This window comes from Arvicola amphibius, chromosome 1 (genome assembly GCF_903992535.2).
Source record: "Arvicola amphibius chromosome 1, mArvAmp1.2, whole genome shotgun sequence".
NCBI classification, from domain to species: Eukaryota; Metazoa; Chordata; class Mammalia; order Rodentia; family Cricetidae; genus Arvicola; species Arvicola amphibius.
This window is the reverse complement of record NC_052047.1, coordinates 103,907,102-103,916,988: the sequence shown is the minus strand read 5'-3', so window position 1 is coordinate 103,916,988 and position 9,887 is coordinate 103,907,102. Positions and strand designations below refer to the sequence as shown.

Sequence of the window (9,887 nt, the reverse complement as noted above, 5' to 3'; positions counted from 1 at the left end):
GCATTGATTGCTCTTCCAGCGGTCCTGATTTCAATTCCCAGCAACCACATGGTGGCTCACAACCATCTGTAATGAGATCTGGTGCCCTCTTCTGGCCTGCAAGTATACATGCAAGCAGAACACTGTATATGTAATAAATAAATATTTAAATAAAAATAAAGCCAAGTGTGGTGGCACATGCCTTTAAACCCAGCATTCAGAAAGCAGAGACAGGTAGAGCTCTAGAAGTTCAAGGCTAACCTGGTCTATATATCAAATTCCAGGCCATCCAAGGCTACGCAGTGAGACCCTGTCTCACATAAAATAAAGGGACAAGAAGAATGGCTCTACGATTAAGAGTACTTGCTGGCTGGGCTGTGGTGGCACGTGCCTTTAATCCCAGCACTCGGAAGGCAGAAGCAGGTGGATCTCTGTGAGTTCGAGGCCAGCCTGGTCTACAAGAGCTATTTCCAGGGCAGGCTCCAAAGCTACAGAGAAACCCTGTCTTGAAAAGCCAAAATAAAAAAAAGTACTTTCTGCTCTTGAAGAAGACCTAGTTTAATTTCCCGGCATCTACACGGCTGCTCACAGCTATTACTCTAGTTCCAGGGGGTCCAACACCCTATCTGACTTCTTCAAGCATCAAGTATTTGGGCAAAACACTCATGCACATGAGATAAAATAATTTTTTTGTATAGATTCTTTTTCAAAATTTAATTTAAATTTTTTTAAACTTTTTTTAAAACTGATTTTATTGAGCTATACACCTTTCTCTGCTCCCCTCCTTTCTTCTTCCCTCCCCTTCAACCCTCTCCCGTGGTCCTCATGCTACCAAAGAGATAAAATTTAAAAGAAATCCAGAAGTAGCGGATAAGAAGTGAATTTTGAATGAGGTAAAAGTAGAGAAATCAGCTGGGCATGGTGGGACACATGTTTAATCCCAGCACTTGGGAGGCAGAGGCATCTCCATGAGTTTGAGGCCAGCCTGGGTCTACATAGCAAGTCCCAGGACAGCTAGGATTACATAGCGAGACCTTCTCTAAAACGAAACAAAAGAAATATAGAAGTTGAGAAATCAAGGTCTGCTGACAGGCTGTAGATTCTGGAGTATCCACAGAAGAAAGAAACCATAAATTTTGACTCAAACAACTGGAAGATGGGTGTTGCCATTTTTTGAGGATGAAAAGACCTTGTTTTGGTGGAACACTCTTTGTCGAGTTTGAGATATTGAGGGAGTACAGGGTCATGTGGTCTGCAGCTCAGTGCGGAGAGCTTGGGACTTACCGTGTCTGAGCTACATGATGGGATGAGATCATTGAGAGTGAATGGAGACCCATGAGGCCATCGGCCGGAAGTCCTGCTCTCTCTTCCGGTCCTCCATCACTTTGCAAGATCAAGGTGAAAAGGAGGAACCCCATGCTGTAACTTTGCATCCGCAAGCTCTGCCTCAGTATCTGTGTTGGGGAGAGCAAAGACAGACTGACCCGGGCCGCCAAGGTGCTGGAGCACCACAGGAGAAATGAAAAGATTGCTGGCTGTTCACTGCACTCACTGTCCGTGGAGCCTGGCAGAAGAAATTCTGGAGGAAAGCCTGAAGGTGCCAGAGTGTGAGTTATGGAAAAATAACTTCTCAGATACTGGAAACCTTGGTTTTGGGATTCAAGAACACATTGACCTGGGCATCAAATATGACCCAAGCATTGGGATCTACAGCCTGGATTTCTATGTGGTGCTGGGCAGGCCAGGTTTCAGCATCACTGACAAGAAGCTCAGGACAGGCTGCATTGGTGCCCAACAGAATCAGCAAAGAGGAAGCCATGCGCTGGTTCCAGCAGAAGTATGATGGACTCATCCTTCCTGGCAAATAAATTTTATCCAAAAGACCAATAAGATTTTTCTCAGAAATGCAAAAAAAAAAAAAAAAAAAAGAGTGAATGGAGGTGGAAACTGGTTCCCACCGGTATTAATAAGCAGTAAACTTCCAGGTGTGGCAGCACACGCATTTAATCCCAGCACTCGGGAGGCAGAGACACATGGATCTTTGTGAGTTCAGGCCAACTTGGTCTACAAAGCAAGTTCCAGGACAGCCAGGGCTACACAGAGAAACTCTGTCTTAACAAACAAGCAAAAAAGTAGTAAAGAGATGAAGGTGAATTGAGCGAACCAAGCGCAAAAATGGCCATTTTATAAGGGGACTTGGTCTGCTGTGGCCCAGTTCTATTCCAAACCCTGTTTCCGTTTGTCATCCCAGTAGACTGTGAGCTTCTAGAGGGCAGACTGAGTGGCCTCTATGTCTTCTGGATATTTCACTCGCTCTCCTATGATCTTTGTCCCCAGATCCTTCCTCCTCTCTTGTTTTCCTTGCAGGATTTCCATCTCAGACAATCTTCACCCCTATTCCTGACAGCTCTAGACACATGGTTATTCCCCAGTAGCTTAGAGTTTTTTCTAAAGTTCCCAGTCAGGTTCAACAAGTCACGGTAATTAATTAGCTGCTGACATTTGTTGAATGTCAGTGAGTGCCAGACACTGTTAGGCTTTGGAAAGAGAAAGATGAAAAGGGGGGATCCTGACCCTAGGGAAAAATGCTGCCTAGTGGGGACTGAGACAATTATAGAAGAAGATAGTTAGCCGGGCGGTGGTGGCGCACGCCTTTAATCCCAGCACTCGGGAGGCAGAGGCAGGCGGATCTCTGTGAGTTTGAGACCAGCCTGGTCTACAAGAGCTAGCTCCAGGACAGGCTCTAAAGCTGCAGAGAAACCCTGTCTCAAAAAAAAAAAAAAAAGAAGATGGTTGATGTTTAAATCAAATATGCAGAGAACATTCAAAGAGCACAGAGAGTAGAGAGATAAATGGACTCTGAACAAAATGAATTTACACATTTTTTTCTAAAGGAGGAAATACTGGAGTGGGCCTTGAGGAACTGATTGTCTTGGTGAACAAGCAGAAATAAAGAGCACACAAAGAAGCATGTCCAAGGGCTAAGAGCTAGAAAGCGGTTATACGTGAGGACAGGGAGCATCAGTTTGGGCAACTGGATAGATGGGGCAGAAAAACAGTGTTAGGGAATCTGCGAGGGGAAGGAGGGCTTTGGTGGGACTCACCTGAACAGGATGGGATGGGTGTGGGGCTTACTTTGGTCCTATTATTGACTCTCTGAGGCCCACAAAGAGATGATTTTTCATCTCCAAGTTCCTATTTAATTTACTATCCTGACCATGTTTCCAGTAGTTCTGTGAGTCTGTAGAAGAGGTTTTGGGGCCTAGACATTTCTAAAATGAAATTTTATCTGTTCCTTTGTGTTTACATAAACCAAGGACTGGTAAATGGAAAGTAGAGTCAGAATGGGAATTCCCAGTACTCAGAAATAAACTCAGAGCCCGCAGACTTAACGGAAACCTGTGACGTTATGCAGAGAATTTCCGGGATCCAGGGAGGCCCAGGATTAAGCCATGTGAATGTCAGTGCCTGCGACTTCTGTTTCCTTATTCATCCCATTAGCTTGGGAGCAGGGCTGGTCCTGGGGCAGTTGTCACCTTTCAGGCCAACAGAGGCTTTCGTGCTGCTCATAGTCACCTCATATCCTCAGCCTAACCCTTGAAGTCCTGCACCAGGTAAGCACATAAGACACCTAAGGCCACCATGCACTAGTGGCACACACTTTTAATCTCAACGCTAGAGAGACAGAGGCAGGTCGGTTTCTATGAGTTTAAACCCACCCTCTTCTACACAGAGAATTCTGAGCCAACCAAAACTAAAACAGGTAAATCCCTGTTTTAATATAAAAGAAAAGAAACCTAAGGGTCAGGAAAGCAAAGTGGCTCGCTTGAGCTAAATCTACTGTTAAGAATGTTGGCAGCTGGGCGGTGGTGGCGCACTCGGGAGACAGAGGCAGGCAGATCTCTGGGAGTTTGAGGCCAGCCTGGTCTACAAGAGCTAGTTCCAGGACAGGCTCAGAAACTACAGAGAAACCCTGTCTCAAAAAATCAAAATCCAAAAACAAACAAAAAATGTTGGGCTGGGCTTGTGGCACTGTTGGTAGAGTGCTTACAGTTGCGTGAAACCCTGGGTTTGATCATGAACACTGCATAAACTGACTGTGGTAGCCCACGCCTCGATCCCAGCACTGGGAAGGTAGATGCAGGAGGGTCGGAAATTCAAGGTCATCCTCAACTGTATGGTGAATTTGAGGCCAACCTCAGATACAGGCAACCCAGTCTCAAAACAAACAAAAATAATGCAATTATTTTATTTCACAAAACCTTCTAACCTTTCTGAAATTATATTTGTTTATGTGTACACACTCACTTGAGTGGAGGTTAGAGGACTTGGTTTTCTCCTTCCACTGTGTGGCTTCAGGGACTTGAACTCAGGTCTCTAGGTTGACAGCAAGTCCCCTTACCCACGGGACCATCTCAACACTCCTCACAATGAAAACCCACAGAGAGAGCTGCTCTGAGTCCCCAGCCTCATGTTAGAGATATAACGCAGACCCCGCAGAGTAGCCGCTCAGTAAGTGTTTGCACAGTGTGGGTTTGTTTCCTTTGGCCTAATGAACTGGCTTTCCAGTCGCTCAAATGGTCATGTCATTAATTTATGTGATGAATGCTATAATAGAGATCAATTCTGAAAAGAGAAAAACTGGGATATTGAAGAAAAACAGCATGTGGGAGAGAGCTGTGAAAGGGTCCTCAAAGGAAATGAAACCTACAAGATAAAGGAGTCAGGAGAAGACATTCTGGCCAAGACAGACAAGGCCATAAAGAATATGGTGTGCTCAAGAATGGCATTGACTGAGATCCTACTGTGTAGTCACCATGACAATGGATACTATGTGAGAAACAGGTCAGCGTGGCACATGGATCATAGAGAATCAGAGAGAAAGAGGACAGAGATAACCATCCTGGAGTCGAAGGATTCCCTGGGCAGGCTGAAGTTACAGAGTAAGGAGAAGGCACAGGCAGCACAGCAGTTATGACGAGGGGTGGTGTGGAGAGCTGGGAGGCCCTGAGGGGATTCCTTCTATGTCAGAGTCATTGTGCACCTCACTGAGGACCCTCAGGACTTGACCTGTGTGTTAGCTACTTTTCTGTTGCTGTAATAAATACTATGGCCAAGGAAACTTATAGGAGAAAATTTATTTGGGACTTACAGTTCCAGAGAGATAAAAGCCCATGATGGTAGAGTAGCACAAGAGAAGGCGGGCAGCACAGAGAGCTGAGAGAGCACAACTTCCCTGCATGAAGAAGAGAAAGCATAGTGGCTGGGAACCAAAAGTTCAGAGTCTTGCCTGTAGGGGACAATCGTCATTCAAACCATCACATTTAGATTTCAAGGTGGATGGATGAGTTGGAAGGGATCTGTTTAGATTCATTTCCAATTCCCTAAAACGCCAGGCTCAAGAAGGGAGTTCTCCCTGGCCCCCTATTTACATGGTGGGTTTGCATATATTTGTCTACCACAGTTAAAGATCTTCTGACCAAAAGGGACAAAAAGTAAGAAGAGAGCCCTTCTGTGTTGGAAGCAAGGGCTAAGGAAACAATTTAACCTTCATCACACCTGGATAGCAGGTAAACCAAAGGCTACTCCCAAAGATGTCTGTTCCTAATTCTAGACCCTGCGAGTGTGCTATCTTATATTACAAAAGGAGTTTGTGGAGACATTAAGGTGAAGGACCGTGTCAAGTATGGTGACATACTCTTGTAATCTTAGCACTCAGAAGCGGGGAGTAGTAGGAGAGTGAGTTCAGGGCTAACCTGTGCTACATAGGGAAGTGTAGTTAACTTGGGCTTTGCAGCAAGATCCTGTCTTGAAAAAAAAACAAAATGAAACCAAACAAAATAAAACAATAAAGGGAACTGAAAAGATGGCTCAGCAATTAAAAACACTTATTATTCTTGCAGAGGGCCTAGGTTCCATTTCCAAGATCTACATTGTGGCTCATAACTCTCTGTAACTCAAGTTCCAAGGAATCCGATGCTGTCTTCTGACTTTCACGGGCATGTATATGATGCACATACCACACAAGCAGGAAAAAAAAACCTTATATGCATAAAATAAAATTAATCAGTTTAAAAAAATAGGTAAAAGGGCCTTTAATCCCAGCACTCAGGAGGCAGAGGCAGGCAGATCTCTGTGAGCTCGAGGCCAGCCTGGTCTATAGAGCGAGTTCCAGGAGGAGATTGTTTTAGATTACATCAGCAGATGAGCCATCTTGCAAGCCAGGGGACCTTTCCAATCTGTTACCAGGAGAGAGAACAACAGGGAGATGCCACATTGCTGGCTTTGAAGATGGAAGGAGGCACAATCAGCTCACGGAAGTGGCCCCTAGAAGTTGAAAAGGATCAAGGAAGCAAAATTTCCCTGAGACCCTCCAGAAAGTACCAGGGATCTACACACACTGGCTTTAGCCTATAGAGAGACCCATGCTGCGCTTGAAGCCTACGGAGCTGTAAATTACCTTTGTGTTGTTTCCAGCCATCAAGATTGTGTTAATTTGTTATAGTGCCAAGAAAAACTGAATACACATACAGCAAGCGTGCAGTGTATCCTGTATGACACTGTCATACATTCTAAGACACATGCTGGAAGATTCAGAGAGCTCAAGTTCTTACTGGAGGCTGGATGAGAACAAGGCTTCAGGTGTGTTGGGTGTGTGCTGTAGCGCTGAGACTCTCCTGGTCAGGCCTAGGGAAAGTAGAGAGATGGAGAAGCTAGATGGCTCAGAAGGTAAGGATGCTTGCTGACAAGTCTGAAGACATGACTCAGAATCACTGGTCACAAAAGGACCGCAATGATTCTCAGTTGTTCGACTCAGAGACAGTAGAACAAAAGCAGCCAGGAGCTTGGGGAGGGTTCAGTGACAAGTTAGTCTTTAACAAATGCAAAGTTTCAGTTTGTGACATGAAATATTCCGGGAGCTAACTGGGTCGACAGTTCACAGCCCTAGGAATGTACTCAATGCTCTAATTTGTGCTTTCAACAATGCAGAAATAAGGCTGGGCGTGCTGGCTTCTGGGCTTGAGACTGTGGGGTCTCCTCGAGTAAGTAGCCAGGCTGGGCTGCACGGTTTGAGTTTTAGATCAACCTCATCTATGTAGCAAGATCCTGTCTCAAACAAAACAAAACAGGGGCTGAAGAGATTTTTCTGTGGCTGGGAGCACCTCCTGCCCTTCTAGAGGACCTGGATTCGATCCTCAGCACCTATATGGTGGCTCACAGACATGGAACTCCGTTTCTAAGGGTTGAGGTTCCATCTTTTGACCTCTGCTGGTACTAAGCACTCATGTGGTACACAAATATACATACAGGCAAAATACTCAGAAACATTTATTTTTTTTCCTTCTTTCTTTTTTTCTTTTATTTATTTTTTTCTATTTTTTTAACTCATAAACATTTAAAATAAAACAAAAAGGCTAAAATGTTAAATTTTATATTATTTATGTTTTATCTTGGGCCCTGTCTGAAGAAGAGGCTCAAGGGGAGCCTGCAGCCAATCCGCTGTTGTGGCATTACTGGGCACTCAGGCATCTTTGTTTGACTCCCCATGATGTCACATCTCTCACTGTTCCCAGGCTAAGAGCCCTGGGAGCCCAAATCCTCACCACGCTCCAGCTAGCCCTGATTTCCAATCCACCCTCCCGTGGCTCTCACCTCTCCATGGTGTACCCCAACAAACCTTGGTTCTTCAGACCTACTGACACCTTTTGGCCCTGGGGTGCTTGCTTAATGCTCCCTAGAACCTTCTCCCTGTTTTACTGGGTCAGCTCCCTCACTTACTTTTCTGTGTGTCACTCCAAGCTCTTGTTTTTTTTTTTTTTTTTTTTTCTGTGTAACCCTAGCTGATCTGGAACTCACTAGGTAGCCAAGGATGACCTCAAATTCATGACAGTCTTTTTCCTCAGGCTCCCAAGTGCAACCACACCCAGCGGCCAGCTTCTTGTTTCTCCCTTGTATCTTACGTCTCTGGCTGATATTCTGAACTGGCTTTTGTTGTTATTTAATTTTATTATTTTATGCGTAAGTATGTTTAGTTACCACATGTGGGCAGTGTCCTTGGAAGGTAGAAGACATCATTGGAGCCTCTGAAACCGAAATTAGAAGGTTCTAGATTACAGATACAAATACCTTGTGTGTGCTGGGAATAGAACCCCCGGATCCCTGGAAGAGCAGCTAGCGCTCTTAACCACTGAGCCATCTCACCAGCCCCTTACTAATCTTCTAAGGACTCTTGTCCACATCCAGCATGTCAGAGAATCTAGGTAACATCTGTCTCAAGACATATATCTTCATTGCACCTGCATTCCTTTTCCTTATGGAGTAAGTTCACAGCTTCTGGATGTTAGCTCCATTAAACACAGGTACCATCCCTCTGCCATAAAGTCTCATAACAGCACATGTCTTGCCCTGTATCCTGGCATCCCCGAGTTGTGGCACTGTCCCAAAAGCAGGAATGTTGGATAGAGACCAGAGCTTTGGGTCCTGCCTGCCTGACCACCCAGGGAACACACGAGAACAATCTTGTCACAGGGAGCTATAACCTCAGGAGCTGGCTGCTTCCCAGCAGGAGTTCCAGGGCTGTGCTTCCAGGCAAACCTGCCTTGTTTCTTCCTAAGGAACTTTATTTAGCCTTTCCCAAAGTCCACGCTTCGCTCTCCAGCAGCAGTCAGTGCTCACAAGCTCTTCAGAAACAGTCTTTACCCCCTGCACTGCAGGAATCCTAATTATTCTTCTTCCTACATGGTACCCAATCCTAGCTTCAAGTTTTTCAGTTTCTAAAAATTATTTGTAAGGCAGAATGGCACATGCCTTTAATTCCAGTACTGGGAAGGCAGAGGCAGGTGAATCTCTGAGTTTGAGACCAAACTGGGCTACAGAGTAAGTTCCAGGATGGTCAGGGCTACACAGAAAAACCCTGTCTCAAAACCAAAAACCAAAGAACCCCATAAAACCAATAAATAAAATAAATCCAACTGGTTAGGCCTGATGTAGTTGCACATGGCCATAATCCCAGCACTTTCTATATAGAAGCAGGAAGACTCAGTAGTTTAAAGTCATCCTTGGCTATATTATGACTTTCAGGTTAGCTATATGAGACTCTGTTTCAAAAATAAAATAAAATAAAAAATCAGCCGGGCAGTGATGGCACACCTCTTTAATCCCAGCACTTGGGAGGCAGAGGCAGGCAAATCTCTGTGAGTTCGAGGACAGCCTGGTATACAAGAACTAGTTCCAGGATAGGACCAAAGCTACAGAGAAACCCTGTCTCAAAAAAAAAAAAAAATCAATAAATAAATAGTGCTGGTGAGATGGCTTGGTGGGTAAAGGCACCCACTGCCCAGCCTGACAACGTGTGCTTTTGACCCTTGGAACACTGGTGGGAAGAGAGAACTATCTCCACAAAGTCGTTATCTCCACCTCACCAGCTGAGCCATATTGTCAGCCCATTTTAAATATTGCTTTTCTGTTTAGAATGTGACTGTGTGCAAGTGTCCCAGGAGGTTAACAGGTGTCAGATTCTCAGGAGCTGGAGTTATAGGTGGCTGTGAGCCACTCGATATGGGTGCTAGTAAACCAAACTAGGGTCTTCTGTAAAAGCAATATGTACTTTAAAAGAAGTAGTTGTTTTAGATGTTTGCTCTTGAGATAAGATCTTCTTGTTTTGATTTTGCTTTGCTTTTTGAGACAGGTTTTCTCTATATAGCCTCTGCTGTGCTGGAACTCGCAGGCTGGCCTCAAAATTGTCTGCCTAATTCTGCTTCCCTGATAGCCACCACTGCACACTGTGTAGACCAGGCTGTTCTCTTATATCTGTGGCTGTGAGCCTAGCTTTTAATGGCTGAGCTGTCCCTCCAGGCTGACCAGGCTGTTCTCAAACTGGTAGAAAATCATCTATCTGTCTTTGCCTA

General features: G+C 44.9%; 1 pseudogene; it reads left to right on the top strand.

The window, feature by feature from the left end:
- The first annotated feature begins 1,370 nt into the window (after positions 1 to 1,370).
- Positions 1,371 to 1,847, top strand: LOC119826403 (annotated as a pseudogene).
- Positions 1,848 to 9,887: the final 8,040 nt, after the last annotated feature.